Here is a 21,933-nt window from a genome sequence, read left to right as displayed (position 1 = left end):
TACGCTCGGAAAGAAGCGAGTTGACGCGTGCGTTGGAGCGTTCAGCCTTCCGTGTTTCACGGAGAGCCGAACTTCTTGGTACCGCGTCAAGGGCCATTCGGTCTGAGACACCGACCCGCGGTAATGCAGTGACGATAGATGAAACAACGCGAGTCGCGTAGTTTCTTTGGTACGAGGCACGGAACGGTCCGCGAACGCCCGCTCCTGGTCTACGCCGACGTACGTATCGTGCTCGAGCACGTACCGGTACGGCGTAGCAGGCGGACGACGGGAGACCGGCCCGACCGACTCGCTCCTCTTACTAGTAGGAGCCTGGCCGCTAGGACGTCGGCGCCGGTACGGTGGTAGCACGGTCGGCTTACGGGGCGAAACCTCCGCGGGCTATCGAAAAAATTTTGAACTCCGGGAACTTTGTCGAAATTAACCGAGGCTCGTTTGACGATGTTCCGACAGGCTCCCGGCCCGGATCGACTACGGGACGCCGCGCATCGCCTTTCGGTCGACTCGGACCGAAATTTTTACAAGTCCCGTCGGCCCGGATCGACTCCGGAACGCCGCGCATCGCCTTTCGGTCGACTCGGACCGAAATTTTTACAAGTCCCGTCGGCCCGGATCGACTCCGGGACGCCGCGCATCGCCTTTCGGTCGACTCGGACCGTAATTTTTACAAGTCCCGTCGGCCCGGATCGACTCCGGGACGCCGCGCATCGCCTTTCGGTCGACTCGGACCGAAATTTTTACAAGTCCCGTCGGCCCGGATCGACTCCGGGACGCCGCGCATCGCCTTTCGGTCGACTCGGACCGTAATTTTTACAAGTCCCGTCGGCCCGGATCGACTCCGGGACGCCGCGCATCGCCTTTCGGTCGACTCGGACCGAAATTTTTACAAGTCCCGTCGGCCCGGATCGACTCCGGAACGCCGCGCATCGCCTTTCGGTCGACTCGGACCGAAATTTTTACAAGTCCCGTCGGCCCGGATCGACTCCGGGACGCCGCGCATCGCCTTTCGGTCGACTCGGACCGTAATTTTTACAAGTCCCGTCGGCCCGGATCGACTCCGGGACGCCGCGCATCGCCTTTCGGTCGACTCGGACCGAAATTTTTACAAGTCCCGTCGGCCCGGATCGACTCCGGGACGCCGCGCATCGCCTTTCGGTCGGCTCGGACCGAAATTTTTACAAGTCCCGTCGGCCCGGATCGACTCCGGGACGCCGCGCATCGCCTTTCGGTCGACTCGGACCGAAATTTTTACAAGTCCCGTCGGCCCGGATCGACTCCGGGACGCCGCGCATCGCCTTTCGGTCGACTCGGACCGTAATTTTTACAAGTCCCGTCGGCCCGGATCGACTCCGGGACGCCGCGCATCGCCTTTCGGTCGACTCGGACCGAAATTTTTACAAGTCCCGTCGGCCCGGATCGACTCCGGGACGCCGCGCATCGCCTTTCGGTCGGCTCGGACCGAAATTTTTACAAGTCCCGTCGGCCCGGATCGACTCCGGGACGCCGCGCATCGCCTTTCGGTCGACTCGGACCGAAATTTTTACAAGTCCCGTCGGCCCGGATCGACTCCGGGACGCCGCGCATCGCCTTTCGGTCGACTCGGACCGAAATTTTTACAAGTCCCGTCGGCCCGGATCGACTCCGGAACGCCGCGCATCGCCTTTCGGTCGACTCGGACCGAAATTTTTACAAGTCCCGTCGGCCCGGATCGACTCCGGGACGCCGCGCATCGCCTTTCGGTCGACTCGGACCGTAATTTTTACAAGTCCCGTCGGCCCGGATCGACTCCGGGACGCCGCGCATCGCCTTTCGGTCGACTCGGACCGAAATTTTTACAAGTTCCGTCGGCCCGGATCGACTCGGGGAGGCCGCGCGTCGCCGCGCGTCGCCTCTCGGTCGACTCGGACCGAAATTTTCACAAGTGTCCCGTCGCGCCGCACCGGGGGTCGGTCCGTCCGCCGTCGACCCATCGGCCCCGGGACGCGGCGCATTGCCTTTCGGTCGACTCGGAACGAAACTTCATCGAGTCCCGTCGGCCCGTATAGTCTCCAAGACGCCGCGCATCGCCTTTCGGTCGACTCGGACCGAAATTTTTACAAGTCCCGTCGGCCCGGATCGACTCCGGGACGCCGCGCATCGCCTTTCGGTCGACTCGGAACGAAACTTCATCGAGTCCCGTCGGCCCGTATAGTCTCCAAGACGCCGCGCATCGCCTTTCGGTCGACTCGGACCGAAATTTTTACAAGTCCCGTCGGCCCGGATCGACTCCGGGACGCCGCGCATCGCCTTTCGGTCGACTCGGACCGAAATTTTTACAAGTCCCGTCGGCCCGGATCGACTCCGGAACGCCGCGCATCGCCTTTCGGTCGACTCGGACCGAAATTTTTACAAGTCCCGTCGGCCCGGATCGACTCCGGGACGCCGCGCATCGCCTTTCGGTCGACTCGGACCGAAATTTTTACAAGTCCCGTCGGCCCGGATCGACTCCGGGACGCCGCGCATCGCCTTTCGGTCGACTCGGACCGAAATTTTTACAAGTCCCGTCGGCCCGGATCGACTCCGGGACGCCGCGCATCGCCTTTCGGTCGACTCGGACCGAAATTTTTACAAGTCCCGTCGGCCCGGATCGACTCCGGGACGCCGCGCATCGCCTTTCGGTCGACTCGGACCGTAATTTTTACAAGTCCCGTCGGCCCGGATCGACTCCGGGACGCCGCGCATCGCCTTTCGGTCGACTCGGACCGAAATTTTTACAAGTCCCGTCGGCCCGGATCGACTCCGGGACGCCGCGCATCGCCTTTCGGTCGACTCGGACCGTAATTTTTACAAGTCCCGTCGGCCCGGATCGACTCCGGGACGCCGCGCATCGCCTTTCGGTCGACTCGGACCGAAATTTTTACAAGTCCCGTCGGCCCGGATCGACTCCGGGACGCCGCGCATCGCCTTTCGGTCGGCTCGGACCGAAATTTTTACAAGTCCCGTCGGCCCGGATCGACTCCGGGACGCCGCGCATCGCCTTTCGGTCGACTCGGACCGAAATTTTTACAAGTCCCGTCGGCCCGGATCGACTCCGGGACGCCGCGCATCGCCTTTCGGTCGACTCGGACCGAAATTTTTACAAGTCCCGTCGGCCCGGATCGACTCCGGAACGCCGCGCATCGCCTTTCGGTCGACTCGGACCGAAATTTTTACAAGTCCCGTCGGCCCGGATCGACTCCGGGACGCCGCGCATCGCCTTTCGGTCGACTCGGACCGTAATTTTTACAAGTCCCGTCGGCCCGGATCGACTCCGGGACGCCGCGCATCGCCTTTCGGTCGACTCGGACCGAAATTTTTACAAGTTCCGTCGGCCCGGATCGACTCGGGGAGGCCGCGCGTCGCCGCGCGTCGCCTCTCGGTCGACTCGGACCGAAATTTTCACAAGTGTCCCGTCGCGCCGCACCGGGGGTCGGTCCGTCCGCCGTCGACCCATCGGCCCCGGGACGCGGCGCATTGCCTTTCGGTCGACTCGGAACGAAACTTCATCGAGTCCCGTCGGCCCGTATAGTCTCCAAGACGCCGCGCATCGCCTTTCGGTCGACTCGGACCGAAATTTTTACAAGTCCCGTCGGCCCGGATCGACTCCGGGACGCCGCGCATCGCCTTTCGGTCGACTCGGAACGAAACTTCATCGAGTCCCGTCGGCCCGTATAGTCTCCAAGACGCCGCGCATCGCCTTTCGGTCGACTCGGACCGAAATTTTTACAAGTCCCGTCGGCCCGGATCGACTCCGGGACGCCGCGCATCGCCTTTCGGTCGACTCGGACCGAAATTTTTACAAGTCCCGTCGGCCCGGATCGACTCCGGAACGCCGCGCATCGCCTTTCGGTCGACTCGGACCGAAATTTTTACAAGTCCCGTCGGCCCGGATCGACTCCGGGACGCCGCGCATCGCCTTTCGGTCGACTCGGACCGAAATTTTTACAAGTCCCGTCGGCCCGGATCGACTCCGGGACGCCGCGCATCGCCTTTCGGTCGACTCGGACCGAAATTTTTACAAGTCCCGTCGGCCCGGATCGACTCCGGGACGCCGCGCATCGCCTTTCGGTCGACTCGGACCGAAATTTTTACAAGTCCCGTCGGCCCGGATCGACTCCGGGACGCCGCGCATCGCCTTTCGGTCGACTCGGACCGTAATTTTTACAAGTCCCGTCGGCCCGGATCGACTCCGGGACGCCGCGCATCGCCTTTCGGTCGACTCGGACCGAAATTTTTACAAGTCCCGTCGGCCCGGATCGACTCCGGGACGCCGCGCATCGCCTTTCGGTCGACTCGGACCGTAATTTTTACAAGTCCCGTCGGCCCGGATCGACTCCGGGACGCCGCGCATCGCCTTTCGGTCGACTCGGACCGAAATTTTTACAAGTCCCGTCGGCCCGGATCGACTCCGGGACGCCGCGCATCGCCTTTCGGTCGGCTCGGACCGAAATTTTTACAAGTCCCGTCGGCCCGGATCGACTCCGGGACGCCGCGCATCGCCTTTCGGTCGACTCGGACCGAAATTTTTACAAGTCCCGTCGGCCCGGATCGACTCCGGGACGCCGCGCATCGCCTTTCGGTCGACTCGGACCGAAATTTTTACAAGTCCCGTCGGCCCGGATCGACTCCGGAACGCCGCGCATCGCCTTTCGGTCGACTCGGACCGAAATTTTTACAAGTCCCGTCGGCCCGGATCGACTCCGGGACGCCGCGCATCGCCTTTCGGTCGACTCGGACCGTAATTTTTACAAGTCCCGTCGGCCCGGATCGACTCCGGGACGCCGCGCATCGCCTTTCGGTCGACTCGGACCGAAATTTTTACAAGTTCCGTCGGCCCGGATCGACTCGGGGAGGCCGCGCGTCGCCGCGCGTCGCCTCTCGGTCGACTCGGACCGAAATTTTCACAAGTGTCCCGTCGCGCCGCACCGGGGGTCGGTCCGTCCGCCGTCGACCCATCGGCCCCGGGACGCGGCGCATTGCCTTTCGGTCGACTCGGAACGAAACTTCATCGAGTCCCGTCGGCCCGTATAGTCTCCAAGACGCCGCGCATCGCCTTTCGGTCGACTCGGACCGAAATTTTTACAAGTCCCGTCGGCCCGGATCGACTCCGGGACGCCGCGCATCGCCTTTCGGTCGACTCGGAACGAAACTTCATCGAGTCCCGTCGGCCCGTATAGTCTCCAAGACGCCGCGCATCGCCTTTCGGTCGACTCGGACCGAAATTTTTACAAGTCCCGTCGGCCCGGATCGACTCCGGGACGCCGCGCATCGCCTTTCGGTCGACTCGGACCGAAATTTTTACAAGTCCCGTCGGCCCGGATCGACTCCGGAACGCCGCGCATCGCCTTTCGGTCGACTCGGACCGAAATTTTTACAAGTCCCGTCGGCCCGGATCGACTCCGGGACGCCGCGCATCGCCTTTCGGTCGACTCGGACCGAAATTTTTACAAGTCCCGTCGGCCCGGATCGACTCCGGGACGCCGCGCATCGCCTTTCGGTCGACTCGGACCGAAATTTTTACAAGTCCCGTCGGCCCGGATCGACTCCGGGACGCCGCGCATCGCCTTTCGGTCGACTCGGACCGAAATTTTTACAAGTCCCGTCGGCCCGGATCGACTCCGGGACGCCGCGCATCGCCTTTCGGTCGACTCGGACCGTAATTTTTACAAGTCCCGTCGGCCCGGATCGACTCCGGGACGCCGCGCATCGCCTTTCGGTCGACTCGGACCGAAATTTTTACAAGTCCCGTCGGCCCGGATCGACTCCGGGACGCCGCGCATCGCCTTTCGGTCGACTCGGACCGTAATTTTTACAAGTCCCGTCGGCCCGGATCGACTCCGGGACGCCGCGCATCGCCTTTCGGTCGACTCGGACCGAAATTTTTACAAGTCCCGTCGGCCCGGATCGACTCCGGGACGCCGCGCATCGCCTTTCGGTCGGCTCGGACCGAAATTTTTACAAGTCCCGTCGGCCCGGATCGACTCCGGGACGCCGCGCATCGCCTTTCGGTCGACTCGGACCGAAATTTTTACAAGTCCCGTCGGCCCGGATCGACTCCGGGACGCCGCGCATCGCCTTTCGGTCGACTCGGACCGAAATTTTTACAAGTCCCGTCGGCCCGGATCGACTCCGGAACGCCGCGCATCGCCTTTCGGTCGACTCGGACCGAAATTTTTACAAGTCCCGTCGGCCCGGATCGACTCCGGGACGCCGCGCATCGCCTTTCGGTCGACTCGGACCGTAATTTTTACAAGTCCCGTCGGCCCGGATCGACTCCGGGACGCCGCGCATCGCCTTTCGGTCGACTCGGACCGAAATTTTTACAAGTTCCGTCGGCCCGGATCGACTCGGGGAGGCCGCGCGTCGCCGCGCGTCGCCTCTCGGTCGACTCGGACCGAAATTTTCACAAGTGTCCCGTCGCGCCGCACCGGGGGTCGGTCCGTCCGCCGTCGACCCATCGGCCCCGGGACGCGGCGCATTGCCTTTCGGTCGACTCGGAACGAAACTTCATCGAGTCCCGTCGGCCCGTATAGTCTCCAAGACGCCGCGCATCGCCTTTCGGTCGACTCGGACCGAAATTTTTACAAGTCCCGTCGGCCCGGATCGACTCCGGGACGCCGCGCATCGCCTTTCGGTCGACTCGGAACGAAACTTCATCGAGTCCCGTCGGCCCGTATAGTCTCCAAGACGCCGCGCATCGCCTTTCGGTCGACTCGGACCGAAATTTTTACAAGTCCCGTCGGCCCGGATCGACTCCGGGACGCCGCGCATCGCCTTTCGGTCGACTCGGACCGAAATTTTTACAAGTCCCGTCGGCCCGGATCGACTCCGGAACGCCGCGCATCGCCTTTCGGTCGACTCGGACCGAAATTTTTACAAGTCCCGTCGGCCCGGATCGACTCCGGGACGCCGCGCATCGCCTTTCGGTCGACTCGGACCGAAATTTTTACAAGTCCCGTCGGCCCGGATCGACTCCGGGACGCCGCGCATCGCCTTTCGGTCGACTCGGACCGAAATTTTTACAAGTCCCGTCGGCCCGGATCGACTCCGGGACGCCGCGCATCGCCTTTCGGTCGACTCGGACCGAAATTTTTACAAGTCCCGTCGGCCCGGATCGACTCCGGGACGCCGCGCATCGCCTTTCGGTCGACTCGGACCGTAATTTTTACAAGTCCCGTCGGCCCGGATCGACTCCGGGACGCCGCGCATCGCCTTTCGGTCGACTCGGACCGAAATTTTTACAAGTCCCGTCGGCCCGGATCGACTCCGGGACGCCGCGCATCGCCTTTCGGTCGACTCGGACCGTAATTTTTACAAGTCCCGTCGGCCCGGATCGACTCCGGGACGCCGCGCATCGCCTTTCGGTCGACTCGGACCGAAATTTTTACAAGTCCCGTCGGCCCGGATCGACTCCGGGACGCCGCGCATCGCCTTTCGGTCGGCTCGGACCGAAATTTTTACAAGTCCCGTCGGCCCGGATCGACTCCGGGACGCCGCGCATCGCCTTTCGGTCGACTCGGACCGAAATTTTTACAAGTCCCGTCGGCCCGGATCGACTCCGGGACGCCGCGCATCGCCTTTCGGTCGACTCGGACCGAAATTTTTACAAGTCCCGTCGGCCCGGATCGACTCCGGAACGCCGCGCATCGCCTTTCGGTCGACTCGGACCGAAATTTTTACAAGTCCCGTCGGCCCGGATCGACTCCGGGACGCCGCGCATCGCCTTTCGGTCGACTCGGACCGTAATTTTTACAAGTCCCGTCGGCCCGGATCGACTCCGGGACGCCGCGCATCGCCTTTCGGTCGACTCGGACCGAAATTTTTACAAGTCCCGTCGGCCCGGATCGACTCCGGGACGCCGCGCATCGCCTTTCGGTCGACTCGGACCGAAATTTTTACAAGTTCCGTCGGCCCGGATCGACTCCGGGACGCCGCGCATCGCCTTTCGGTCGACTCGGACCGAAATTTTTACAAGTCCCGTCGGCCCGGATCGACTCCGGGACGCCGCGCATCGCCTTTCGGTCGACTCGGACCGAAATTTTTACAAGTCCCGTCGGCCCGGATCGACTCCGGAACGCCGCGCATCGCCTTTCGGTCGACTCGGACCGAAATTTTTACAAGTCCCGTCGGCCCGGATCGACTCCGGGACGCCGCGCATCGCCTTTCGGTCGACTCGGACCGTAATTTTTACAAGTCCCGTCGGCCCGGATCGACTCCGGGACGCCGCGCATCGCCTTTCGGTCGACTCGGACCGAAATTTTTACAAGTCCCGTCGGCCCGGATCGACTCCGGGACGCCGCGCATCGCCTTTCGGTCGACTCGGACCGTAATTTTTACAAGTCCCGTCGGCCCGGATCGACTCCGGGACGCCGCGCATCGCCTTTCGGTCGACTCGGACCGAAATTTTTACAAGTCCCGTCGGCCCGGATCGACTCCGGGACGCCGCGCATCGCCTTTCGGTCGGCTCGGACCGAAATTTTTACAAGTCCCGTCGGCCCGGATCGACTCCGGGACGCCGCGCATCGCCTTTCGGTCGACTCGGACCGAAATTTTTACAAGTCCCGTCGGCCCGGATCGACTCCGGGACGCCGCGCATCGCCTTTCGGTCGACTCGGACCGAAATTTTTACAAGTCCCGTCGGCCCGGATCGACTCCGGAACGCCGCGCATCGCCTTTCGGTCGACTCGGACCGAAATTTTTACAAGTCCCGTCGGCCCGGATCGACTCCGGGACGCCGCGCATCGCCTTTCGGTCGACTCGGACCGTAATTTTTACAAGTCCCGTCGGCCCGGATCGACTCCGGGACGCCGCGCATCGCCTTTCGGTCGACTCGGACCGAAATTTTTACAAGTCCCGTCGGCCCGGATCGACTCCGGGACGCCGCGCATCGCCTTTCGGTCGACTCGGACCGAAATTTTTACAAGTTCCGTCGGCCCGGATCGACTCCGGGACGCCGCGCATCGCCTTTCGGTCGACTCGGAACGAAACTTCATCGAGTCCCGTCGGCCCGTATAGTCTCCAAGACGCCGCGCATCGCCTTTCGGTCGACTCGGACCGAAATTTTTACAAGTCCCGTCGGCCCGGATCGACTCCGGGACGCCGCGCATCGCCTTTCGGTCGACTCGGACCGTAATTTTTACAAGTCCCGTCGGCCCGGATCGACTCCGGGACGCCGCGCATCGCCTTTCGGTCGACTCGGAACGAAACTTCATCGAGTCCCGTCGGCCCGTATAGTCTCCAAGACGCCGCGCATCGCCTTTCGGTCGACTCGGACCGAAATTTTTACAAGTCCCGTCGGCCCGGATCGACTCCGGGACGCCGCGCATCGCCTTTCGGTCGACTCGGACCGTAATTTTTACAAGTCCCGTCGGCCCGGATCGACTCCGGGACGCCGCGCATCGCCTTTCGGTCGACTCGGACCGAAATTTTTACAAGTTCCGTCGGCCCGGATCGACTCCGGGACGCCGCGCATCGCCTTTCGGTCGACTCGGAACGAAACTTCATCGAGTCCCGTCGGCCCGTATAGTCTCCAAGACGCCGCGCATCGCCTTTCGGTCGACTCGGACCGAAATTTTTACAAGTCCCGTCGGCCCGGATCGACTCCGGGACGCCGCGCATCGCCTTTCGGTCGACTCGGACCGTAATTTTTACAAGTCCCGTCGGCCCGGATCGACTCCGGGACGCCGCGCATCGCCTTTCGGTCGACTCGGACCGAAACTTCATCGAGTCCCGTCGGCCCGTATAGTCTCCAAGACGCCGCGCATCGCCTTTCGGTCGACTCGGACCGAAATTTTTACAAGTCCCGTCGGCCCGGATCGACTCCGGGACGCCGCGCATCGCCTTTCGGTCGACTCGGACCGTAATTTTTACAAGTCCCGTCGGCCCGGATCGACTCCGGGACGCCGCGCATCGCCTTTCGGTCGACTCGGACCGAAATTTTTACAAGTTCCGTCGGCCCGGATCGACTCGGGGAGGCCGCGCGTCGCCGCGCGTCGCCTCTCGGTCGACTCGGACCGAAATTTTCACAAGTGTCCCGTCGCGCCGCACCGGGGGTCGGTCCGTCCGCCGTCGACCCATCGGCCCCGGGACGCGGCGCATTGCCTTTCGGTCGACTCGGAACGAAACTTCATTGAGTCCCGTCGGCCCGTATAGTCTCCAAGACGCCGCGCATCGCCTTTCGGTCGACTCGGACCGAAATTTTTACAAGTCCCGTCGGCCCGGATCGACTCCGGGACGCCGCGCATCGCCTTTCGGTCGACTCGGAACGAAACTTCATCGAGTCCCGTCGGCCCGTATAGTCTCCAAGACGCCGCGCATCGCCTTTCGGTCGACTCGGACCGAAATTTTTACAAGTCCCGTCGGCCCGGATCGACTCCGGGACGCCGCGCATCGCCTTTCGGTCGACTCGGACCGAAATTTTTACAAGTCCCGTCGGCCCGGATCGACTCCGGAACGCCGCGCATCGCCTTTCGGTCGACTCGGACCGAAATTTTTACAAGTCCCGTCGGCCCGGATCGACTCCGGGACGCCGCGCATCGCCTTTCGGTCGACTCGGACCGAAATTTTTACAAGTCCCGTCGGCCCGGATCGACTCCGGGACGCCGCGCATCGCCTTTCGGTCGACTCGGACCGAAATTTTTACAAGTCCCGTCCGCCCGGATCGACTCCGGAACGCCGCGCATCGCCTTTCGGTCGACTCGGACCGAAATTTTTACAAGTCCCGTCGGCCCGGATCGACTCCGGGACGCCGCGCATCGCCTTTCGGTCGACTCGGACCGAAATTTTTACAAGTCCCGTCGGCCCGGATCGACTCCGGGACGCCGCGCATCGCCTTTCGGTCGACTCGGACCGAAATTTTTACAAGTCCCGTCGGCCCGGATCGACTCCGGGACGCCGCGCATCGCCTTTCGGTCGACTCGGACCGAAATTTTTACAAGTCCCGTCGGCCCGGATCGACTCCGGGACGCCGCGCATCGCCTTTCGGTCGACTCGGACCGAAATTTTTACAAGTTCCGTCGGCCCGGATCGACTCCGGGACGCCGCGCATCGCCTTTCGGTCGACTCGGACCGAAATTTTTACAAGTCCCGTCGGCCCGGATCGACTCCGGGACGCCGCGCATCGCCTTTCGGTCGACTCGGACCGAAATTTTTACAAGTCCCGTCGGCCCGGATCGACTCCGGAACGCCGCGCATCGCCTTTCGGTCGACTCGGACCGAAATTTTTACAAGTCCCGTCGGCCCGGATCGACTCCGGGACGCCGCGCATCGCCTTTCGGTCGACTCGGACCGTAATTTTTACAAGTCCCGTCGGCCCGGATCGACTCCGGGACGCCGCGCATCGCCTTTCGGTCGACTCGGACCGAAATTTTTACAAGTCCCGTCGGCCCGGATCGACTCCGGGACGCCGCGCATCGCCTTTCGGTCGACTCGGACCGTAATTTTTACAAGTCCCGTCGGCCCGGATCGACTCCGGGACGCCGCGCATCGCCTTTCGGTCGACTCGGACCGAAATTTTTACAAGTCCCGTCGGCCCGGATCGACTCCGGGACGCCGCGCATCGCCTTTCGGTCGGCTCGGACCGAAATTTTTACAAGTCCCGTCGGCCCGGATCGACTCCGGGACGCCGCGCATCGCCTTTCGGTCGACTCGGACCGAAATTTTTACAAGTCCCGTCGGCCCGGATCGACTCCGGAACGCCGCGCATCGCCTTTCGGTCGACTCGGACCGAAATTTTTACAAGTCCCGTCGGCCCGGATCGACTCCGGGACGCCGCGCATCGCCTTTCGGTCGACTCGGACCGTAATTTTTACAAGTCCCGTCGGCCCGGATCGACTCCGGGACGCCGCGCATCGCCTTTCGGTCGACTCGGACCGAAATTTTTACAAGTCCCGTCGGCCCGGATCGACTCCGGGACGCCGCGCATCGCCTTTCGGTCGACTCGGACCGTAATTTTTACAAGTCCCGTCGGCCCGGATCGACTCCGGGACGCCGCGCATCGCCTTTCGGTCGACTCGGACCGAAATTTTTACAAGTCCCGTCGGCCCGGATCGACTCCGGGACGCCGCGCATCGCCTTTCGGTCGGCTCGGACCGAAATTTTTACAAGTCCCGTCGGCCCGGATCGACTCCGGGACGCCGCGCATCGCCTTTCGGTCGACTCGGACCGAAATTTTTACAAGTCCCGTCGGCCCGGATCGACTCCGGGACGCCGCGCATCGCCTTTCGGTCGACTCGGACCGAAATTTTTACAAGTCCCGTCGGCCCGGATCGACTCCGGAACGCCGCGCATCGCCTTTCGGTCGACTCGGACCGAAATTTTTACAAGTCCCGTCGGCCCGGATCGACTCCGGGACGCCGCGCATCGCCTTTCGGTCGACTCGGACCGTAATTTTTACAAGTCCCGTCGGCCCGGATCGACTCCGGGACGCCGCGCATCGCCTTTCGGTCGACTCGGACCGAAATTTTTACAAGTCCCGTCGGCCCGGATCGACTCCGGGACGCCGCGCATCGCCTTTCGGTCGACTCGGACCGAAATTTTTACAAGTTCCGTCGGCCCGGATCGACTCCGGGACGCCGCGCATCGCCTTTCGGTCGACTCGGAACGAAACTTCATCGAGTCCCGTCGGCCCGTATAGTCTCCAAGACGCCGCGCATCGCCTTTCGGTCGACTCGGACCGAAATTTTTACAAGTCCCGTCGGCCCGGATCGACTCCGGGACGCCGCGCATCGCCTTTCGGTCGACTCGGACCGTAATTTTTACAAGTCCCGTCGGCCCGGATCGACTCCGGGACGCCGCGCATCGCCTTTCGGTCGACTCGGAACGAAACTTCATCGAGTCCCGTCGGCCCGTATAGTCTCCAAGACGCCGCGCATCGCCTTTCGGTCGACTCGGACCGAAATTTTTACAAGTCCCGTCGGCCCGGATCGACTCCGGGACGCCGCGCATCGCCTTTCGGTCGACTCGGACCGTAATTTTTACAAGTCCCGTCGGCCCGGATCGACTCCGGGACGCCGCGCATCGCCTTTCGGTCGACTCGGACCGAAATTTTTACAAGTTCCGTCGGCCCGGATCGACTCCGGGACGCCGCGCATCGCCTTTCGGTCGACTCGGAACGAAACTTCATCGAGTCCCGTCGGCCCGTATAGTCTCCAAGACGCCGCGCATCGCCTTTCGGTCGACTCGGACCGAAATTTTTACAAGTCCCGTCGGCCCGGATCGACTCCGGGACGCCGCGCATCGCCTTTCGGTCGACTCGGACCGTAATTTTTACAAGTCCCGTCGGCCCGGATCGACTCCGGGACGCCGCGCATCGCCTTTCGGTCGACTCGGACCGAAACTTCATCGAGTCCCGTCGGCCCGTATAGTCTCCAAGACGCCGCGCATCGCCTTTCGGTCGACTCGGACCGAAATTTTTACAAGTCCCGTCGGCCCGGATCGACTCCGGGACGCCGCGCATCGCCTTTCGGTCGACTCGGACCGTAATTTTTACAAGTCCCGTCGGCCCGGATCGACTCCGGGACGCCGCGCATCGCCTTTCGGTCGACTCGGACCGAAATTTTTACAAGTTCCGTCGGCCCGGATCGACTCGGGGAGGCCGCGCGTCGCCGCGCGTCGCCTCTCGGTCGACTCGGACCGAAATTTTCACAAGTGTCCCGTCGCGCCGCACCGGGGGTCGGTCCGTCCGCCGTCGACCCATCGGCCCCGGGACGCGGCGCATTGCCTTTCGGTCGACTCGGAACGAAACTTCATTGAGTCCCGTCGGCCCGTATAGTCTCCAAGACGCCGCGCATCGCCTTTCGGTCGACTCGGACCGAAATTTTTACAAGTCCCGTCGGCCCGGATCGACTCCGGGACGCCGCGCATCGCCTTTCGGTCGACTCGGAACGAAACTTCATCGAGTCCCGTCGGCCCGTATAGTCTCCAAGACGCCGCGCATCGCCTTTCGGTCGACTCGGACCGAAATTTTTACAAGTCCCGTCGGCCCGGATCGACTCCGGGACGCCGCGCATCGCCTTTCGGTCGACTCGGACCGAAATTTTTACAAGTCCCGTCGGCCCGGATCGACTCCGGAACGCCGCGCATCGCCTTTCGGTCGACTCGGACCGAAATTTTTACAAGTCCCGTCGGCCCGGATCGACTCCGGGACGCCGCGCATCGCCTTTCGGTCGACTCGGACCGAAATTTTTACAAGTCCCGTCGGCCCGGATCGACTCCGGGACGCCGCGCATCGCCTTTCGGTCGACTCGGACCGAAATTTTTACAAGTCCCGTCGGCCCGGATCGACTCCGGGACGCCGCGCATCGCCTTTCGGTCGGCTCGGACCGAAATTTTTACAAGTCCCGTCGGCCCGGATCGACTCCGGGACGCCGCGCATCGCCTTTCGGTCGACTCGGACCGAAATTTTTACAAGTCCCGTCGGCCCGGATCGACTCCGGGACGCCGCGCATCGCCTTTCGGTCGACTCGGACCGAAATTTTTACAAGTCCCGTCGGCCCGGATCGACTCCGGAACGCCGCGCATCGCCTTTCGGTCGACTCGGACCGAAATTTTTACAAGTCCCGTCGGCCCGGATCGACTCCGGGACGCCGCGCATCGCCTTTCGGTCGACTCGGACCGTAATTTTTACAAGTCCCGTCGGCCCGGATCGACTCCGGGACGCCGCGCATCGCCTTTCGGTCGACTCGGACCGAAATTTTTACAAGTCCCGTCGGCCCGGATCGACTCCGGGACGCCGCGCATCGCCTTTCGGTCGACTCGGACCGAAATTTTTACAAGTTCCGTCGGCCCGGATCGACTCCGGGACGCCGCGCATCGCCTTTCGGTCGACTCGGAACGAAACTTCATCGAGTCCCGTCGGCCCGTATAGTCTCCAAGACGCCGCGCATCGCCTTTCGGTCGACTCGGACCGAAATTTTTACAAGTCCCGTCGGCCCGGATCGACTCCGGGACGCCGCGCATCGCCTTTCGGTCGACTCGGACCGTAATTTTTACAAGTCCCGTCGGCCCGGATCGACTCCGGGACGCCGCGCATCGCCTTTCGGTCGACTCGGAACGAAACTTCATCGAGTCCCGTCGGCCCGTATAGTCTCCAAGACGCCGCGCATCGCCTTTCGGTCGACTCGGACCGAAATTTTTACAAGTCCCGTCGGCCCGGATCGACTCCGGGACGCCGCGCATCGCCTTTCGGTCGACTCGGACCGTAATTTTTACAAGTCCCGTCGGCCCGGATCGACTCCGGGACGCCGCGCATCGCCTTTCGGTCGACTCGGACCGAAATTTTTACAAGTTCCGTCGGCCCGGATCGACTCCGGGACGCCGCGCATCGCCTTTCGGTCGACTCGGAACGAAACTTCATCGAGTCCCGTCGGCCCGTATAGTCTCCAAGACGCCGCGCATCGCCTTTCGGTCGACTCGGACCGAAATTTTTACAAGTCCCGTCGGCCCGGATCGACTCCGGGACGCCGCGCATCGCCTTTCGGTCGACTCGGACCGTAATTTTTACAAGTCCCGTCGGCCCGGATCGACTCCGGGACGCCGCGCATCGCCTTTCGGTCGACTCGGACCGAAACTTCATCGAGTCCCGTCGGCCCGTATAGTCTCCAAGACGCCGCGCATCGCCTTTCGGTCGACTCGGACCGAAATTTTTACAAGTCCCGTCGGCCCGGATCGACTCCGGGACGCCGCGCATCGCCTTTCGGTCGACTCGGACCGTAATTTTTACAAGTCCCGTCGGCCCGGATCGACTCCGGGACGCCGCGCATCGCCTTTCGGTCGACTCGGACCGAAATTTTTACAAGTTCCGTCGGCCCGGATCGACTCGGGGAGGCCGCGCGTCGCCGCGCGTCGCCTCTCGGTCGACTCGGACCGAAATTTTCACAAGTGTCCCGTCGCGCCGCACCGGGGGTCGGTCCGTCCGCCGTCGACCCATCGGCCCCGGGACGCGGCGCATTGCCTTTCGGTCGACTCGGAACGAAACTTCATTGAGTCCCGTCGGCCCGTATAGTCTCCAAGACGCCGCGCATCGCCTTTCGGTCGACTCGGACCGAAATTTTTACAAGTCCCGTCGGCCCGGATCGACTCCGGGACGCCGCGCATCGCCTTTCGGTCGACTCGGAACGAAACTTCATCGAGTCCCGTCGGCCCGTATAGTCTCCAAGACGCCGCGCATCGCCTTTCGGTCGACTCGGACCGAAATTTTTACAAGTCCCGTCGGCCCGGATCGACTCCGGGACGCCGCGCATCGCCTTTCGGTCGACTCGGACCGAAATTTTTACAAGTCCCGTCGGCCCGGATCGACTCCGGAACGCCGCGCATCGCCTTTCGGTCGACTCGGACCGAAATTTTTACAAGTCCCGTCGGCCCGGATCGACTCCGGGACGCCGCGCATCGCCTTTCGGTCGACTCGGACCGAAATTTTTACAAGTCCCGTCGGCCCGGATCGACTCCGGGACGCCGCGCATCGCCTTTCGGTCGACTCGGACCGAAATTTTTACAAGTCCCGTCCGCCCGGATCGACTCCGGAACGCCGCGCATCGCCTTTCGGTCGACTCGGACCGAAATTTTTACAAGTCCCGTCGGCCCGGATCGACTCCGGGACGCCGCGCATCGCCTTTCGGTCGACTCGGACCGAAATTTTTACAAGTCCCGTCGGCCCGGATCGACTCCGGGACGCCGCGCATCGCCTTTCGGTCGACTCGGACCGAAATTTTTACAAGTCCCGTCGGCCCGGATCGACTCCGGGACGCCGCGCATCGCCTTTCGGTCGACTCGGACCGAAATTTTTACAAGTCCCGTCGGCCCGGATCGACTCCGGGACGCCGCGCATCGCCTTTCGGTCGACTCGGACCGAAATTTTTACAAGTTCCGTCGGCCCGGATCGACTCCGGGACGCCGCGCATCGCCTTTCGGTCGACTCGGACCGAAATTTTTACAAGTCCCGTCGGCCCGGATCGACTCCGGGACGCCGCGCATCGCCTTTCGGTCGACTCGGACCGAAATTTTTACAAGTCCCGTCGGCCCGGATCGACTCCGGAACGCCGCGCATCGCCTTTCGGTCGACTCGGACCGAAATTTTTACAAGTCCCGTCGGCCCGGATCGACTCCGGGACGCCGCGCATCGCCTTTCGGTCGACTCGGACCGTAATTTTTACAAGTCCCGTCGGCCCGGATCGACTCCGGGACGCCGCGCATCGCCTTTCGGTCGACTCGGACCGAAATTTTTACAAGTCCCGTCGGCCCGGATCGACTCCGGGACGCCGCGCATCGCCTTTCGGTCGACTCGGACCGTAATTTTTACAAGTCCCGTCGGCCCGGATCGACTCCGGGACGCCGCGCATCGCCTTTCGGTCGACTCGGACCGAAATTTTTACAAGTCCCGTCGGCCCGGATCGACTCCGGGACGCCGCGCATCGCCTTTCGGTCGGCTCGGACCGAAATTTTTACAAGTCCCGTCGGCCCGGATCGACTCCGGGACGCCGCGCATCGCCTTTCGGTCGACTCGGACCGAAATTTTTACAAGTCCCGTCGGCCCGGATCGACTCCGGGACGCCGCGCATCGCCTTTCGGTCGACTCGGACCGAAATTTTTACAAGTCCCGTCGGCCCGGATCGACTCCGGAACGCCGCGCATCGCCTTTCGGTCGACTCGGACCGAAATTTTTACAAGTCCCGTCGGCCCGGATCGACTCCGGGACGCCGCGCATCGCCTTTCGGTCGTCTCGGACCGTAATTTTTACAAGTCCCGTCGGCCCGGATCGACTCCGGGACGCCGCGCATCGCCTTTCGGTCGACTCGGACCGAAATTTTTACAAGTCCCGTCGGCCCGGATCGACTCCGGGACGCCGCGCATCGCCTTTCGGTCGACTCGGACCGAAATTTTTACAAGTTCCGTCGGCCCGGATCGACTCCGGGACGCCGCGCATCGCCTTTCGGTCGACTCGGAACGAAACTTCATCGAGTCCCGTCGGCCCGTATAGTCTCCAAGACGCCGCGCATCGCCTTTCGGTCGACTCGGACCGAAATTTTTACAAGTCCCGTCGGCCCGGATCGACTCCGGGACGCCGCGCATCGCCTTTCGGTCGACTCGGACCGTAATTTTTACAAGTCCCGTCGGCCCGGATCGACTCCGGGACGCCGCGCATCGCCTTTCGGTCGACTCGGAACGAAACTTCATCGAGTCCCGTCGGCCCGTATAGTCTCCAAGACGCCGCGCATCGCCTTTCGGTCGACTCGGACCGAAATTTTTACAAGTCCCGTCGGCCCGGATCGACTCCGGGACGCCGCGCATCGCCTTTCGGTCGACTCGGACCGTAATTTTTACAAGTCCCGTCGGCCCGGATCGACTCCGGGACGCCGCGCATCGCCTTTCGGTCGACTCGGACCGAAATTTTTACAAGTTCCGTCGGCCCGGATCGACTCCGGGACGCCGCGCATCGCCTTTCGGTCGACTCGGAACGAAACTTCATCGAGTCCCGTCGGCCCGTATAGTCTCCAAGACGCCGCGCATCGCCTTTCGGTCGACTCGGACCGAAATTTTTACAAGTCCCGTCGGCCCGGATCGACTCCGGGACGCCGCGCATCGCCTTTCGGTCGACTCGGACCGTAATTTTTACAAGTCCCGTCGGCCCGGATCGACTCCGGGACGCCGCGCATCGCCTTTCGGTCGACTCGGACCGAAACTTCATCGAGTCCCGTCGGCCCGTATAGTCTCCAAGACGCCGCGCATCGCCTTTCGGTCGACTCGGACCGAAATTTTTACAAGTCCCGTCGGCCCGGATCGACTCCGGGACGCCGCGCATCGCCTTTCGGTCGACTCGGACCGTAATTTTTACAAGTCCCGTCGGCCCGGATCGACTCCGGGACGCCGCGCATCGCCTTTCGGTCGACTCGGACCGAAATTTTTACAAGTTCCGTCGGCCCGGATCGACTCGGGGAGGCCGCGCGTCGCCGCGCGTCGCCTCTCGGTCGACTCGGACCGAAATTTTCACAAGTGTCCCGTCGCGCCGCACCGGGGGTCGGTCCGTCCGCCGTCGACCCATCGGCCCCGGGACGCGGCGCATTGCCTTTCGGTCGACTCGGAACGAAACTTCATCGAGTCCCGTCGGCCCGTATAGTCTCCAAGACGCCGCGCATCGCCTTTCGGTCGACTCGGACCGAAATTTTTACAAGTCCCGTCGGCCCGGATCGACTCCGGGACGCCGCGCATCGCCTTTCGGTCGACTCGGACCGAAATTTTTACAAGTCCCGTCGGCCCGGATCGACTCCGGAACGCCGCGCATCGCCTTTCGGTCGACTCGGACCGAAATTTTTACAAGTCCCGTCGGCCCGGATCGACTCCGGGACGCCGCGCATCGCCTTTCGGTCGACTCGGACCGAAATTTTTACAAGTCCCGTCGGCCCGGATCGACTCCGGGACGCCGCGCATCGCCTTTCGGTCGACTCGGACCGAAATTTTTACAAGTCCCGTCCGCCCGGATCGACTCCGGAACGCCGCGCATCGCCTTTCGGTCGACTCGGACCGAAATTTTTACAAGTCCCGTCGGCCCGGATCGACTCCGGGACGCCGCGCATCGCCTTTCGGTCGACTCGGACCGAAATTTTTACAAGTCCCGTCGGCCCGGATCGACTCCGGGACGCCGCGCATCGCCTTTCGGTCGACTCGGACCGAAATTTTTACAAGTCCCGTCCGCCCGGATCGACTCCGGAACGCCGCGCATCGCCTTTCGGTCGACTCGGACCGAAATTTTTACAAGTCCCGTCGGCCCGGATCGACTCCGGGACGCCGCGCATCGCCTTTCGGTCGACTCGGACCGTAATTTTTACAAGTCCCGTCGGCCCGGATCGACTCCGGGACGCCGCGCATCGCCTTTCGGTCGACTCGGACCGAAATTTTTACAAGTCCCGTCGGCCCGGATCGACTCCGGGACGCCGCGCATCGCCTTTCGGTCGACTCGGACCGTAATTTTTACAAGTCCCGTCGGCCCGGATCGACTCCGGGACGCCGCGCATCGCCTTTCGGTCGACTCGGACCGAAATTTTTACAAGTCCCGTCGGCCCGGATCGACTCCGGGACGCCGCGCATCGCCTTTCGGTCGGCTCGGACCGAAATTTTTACAAGTCCCGTCGGCCCGGATCGACTCCGGGACGCCGCGCATCGCCTTTCGGTCGACTCGGACCGAAATTTTTACAAGTCCCGTCGGCCCGGATCGACTCCGGGACGCCGCGCATCGCCTTTCGGTCGACTCGGACCGAAATTTTTACAAGTCCCGTCGGCCCGGATCGACTCCGGGACGCCGCGCATCGCCTTTCGGTCGACTCGGACCGAAATTTTTACAAGTCCCGTCGGCCCGGATCGACTCCGGAACGCCGCGCATCGCCTTTCGGTCGACTCGGACCGAAATTTTTACAAGTCCCGTCGGCCCGGATCGACTCCGGGACGCCGCGCATCGCCTTTCGGTCGACTCGGACCGTAATTTTTACAAGTCCCGTCGGCCCGGATCGACTCCGGGACGCCGCGCATCGCCTTTCGGTCGACTCGGACCGAAATTTTTACAAGTCCCGTCGGCCCGGATCGACTCCGGGACGCCGCGCATCGCCTTTCGGTCGACTCGGACCGTAATTTTTACAAGTCCCGTCGGCCCGGATCGACTCCGGGACGCCGCGCATCGCCTTTCGGTCGACTCGGACCGAAATTTTTACAAGTCCCGTCGGCCCGGATCGACTCCGGGACGCCGCGCATCGCCTTTCGGTCGGCTCGGACCGAAATTTTTACAAGTCCCGTCGGCCCGGATCGACTCCGGGACGCCGCGCATCGCCTTTCGGTCGACTCGGACCGAAATTTTTACAAGTCCCGTCGGCCCGGATCGACTCCGGGACGCCGCGCATCGCCTTTCGGTCGACTCGGACCGAAATTTTTACAAGTCCCGTCGGCCCGGATCGACTCCGGAACGCCGCGCATCGCCTTTCGGTCGACTCGGACCGAAATTTTTACAAGTCCCGTCGGCCCGGATCGACTCCGGGACGCCGCGCATCGCCTTTCGGTCGTCTCGGACCGTAATTTTTACAAGTCCCGTCGGCCCGGATCGACTCCGGGACGCCGCGCATCGCCTTTCGGTCGACTCGGACCGAAATTTTTACAAGTCCCGTCGGCCCGGATCGACTCCGGGACGCCGCGCATCGCCTTTCGGTCGACTCGGACCGAAATTTTTACAAGTTCCGTCGGCCCGGATCGACTCCGGGACGCCGCGCATCGCCTTTCGGTCGACTCGGAACGAAACTTCATCGAGTCCCGTCGGCCCGTATAGTCTCCAAGACGCCGCGCATCGCCTTTCGGTCGACTCGGACCGAAATTTTTACAAGTCCCGTCGGCCCGGATCGACTCCGGGACGCCGCGCATCGCCTTTCGGTCGACTCGGACCGTAATTTTTACAAGTCCCGTCGGCCCGGATCGACTCCGGGACGCCGCGCATCGCCTTTCGGTCGACTCGGAACGAAACTTCATCGAGTCCCGTCGGCCCGTATAGTCTCCAAGACGCCGCGCATCGCCTTTCGGTCGACTCGGACCGAAATTTTTACAAGTCCCGTCGGCCCGGATCGACTCCGGGACGCCGCGCATCGCCTTTCGGTCGACTCGGACCGTAATTTTTACAAGTCCCGTCGGCCCGGATCGACTCCGGGACGCCGCGCATCGCCTTTCGGTCGACTCGGACCGAAATTTTTACAAGTTCCGTCGGCCCGGATCGACTCCGGGACGCCGCGCATCGCCTTTCGGTCGACTCGGAACGAAACTTCATCGAGTCCCGTCGGCCCGTATAGTCTCCAAGACGCCGCGCATCGCCTTTCGGTCGACTCGGACCGAAATTTTTACAAGTCCCGTCGGCCCGGATCGACTCCGGGACGCCGCGCATCGCCTTTCGGT

The sequence above is a fragment of the Neodiprion virginianus genome, unplaced genomic scaffold (assembly GCF_021901495.1).
Source record: "Neodiprion virginianus isolate iyNeoVirg1 unplaced genomic scaffold, iyNeoVirg1.1 ptg000023l, whole genome shotgun sequence".
Lineage (NCBI taxonomy): Eukaryota > Metazoa > Arthropoda > Insecta > Hymenoptera > Diprionidae > Neodiprion > Neodiprion virginianus.
Note: the sequence above shows the minus strand (reverse complement) of the source record.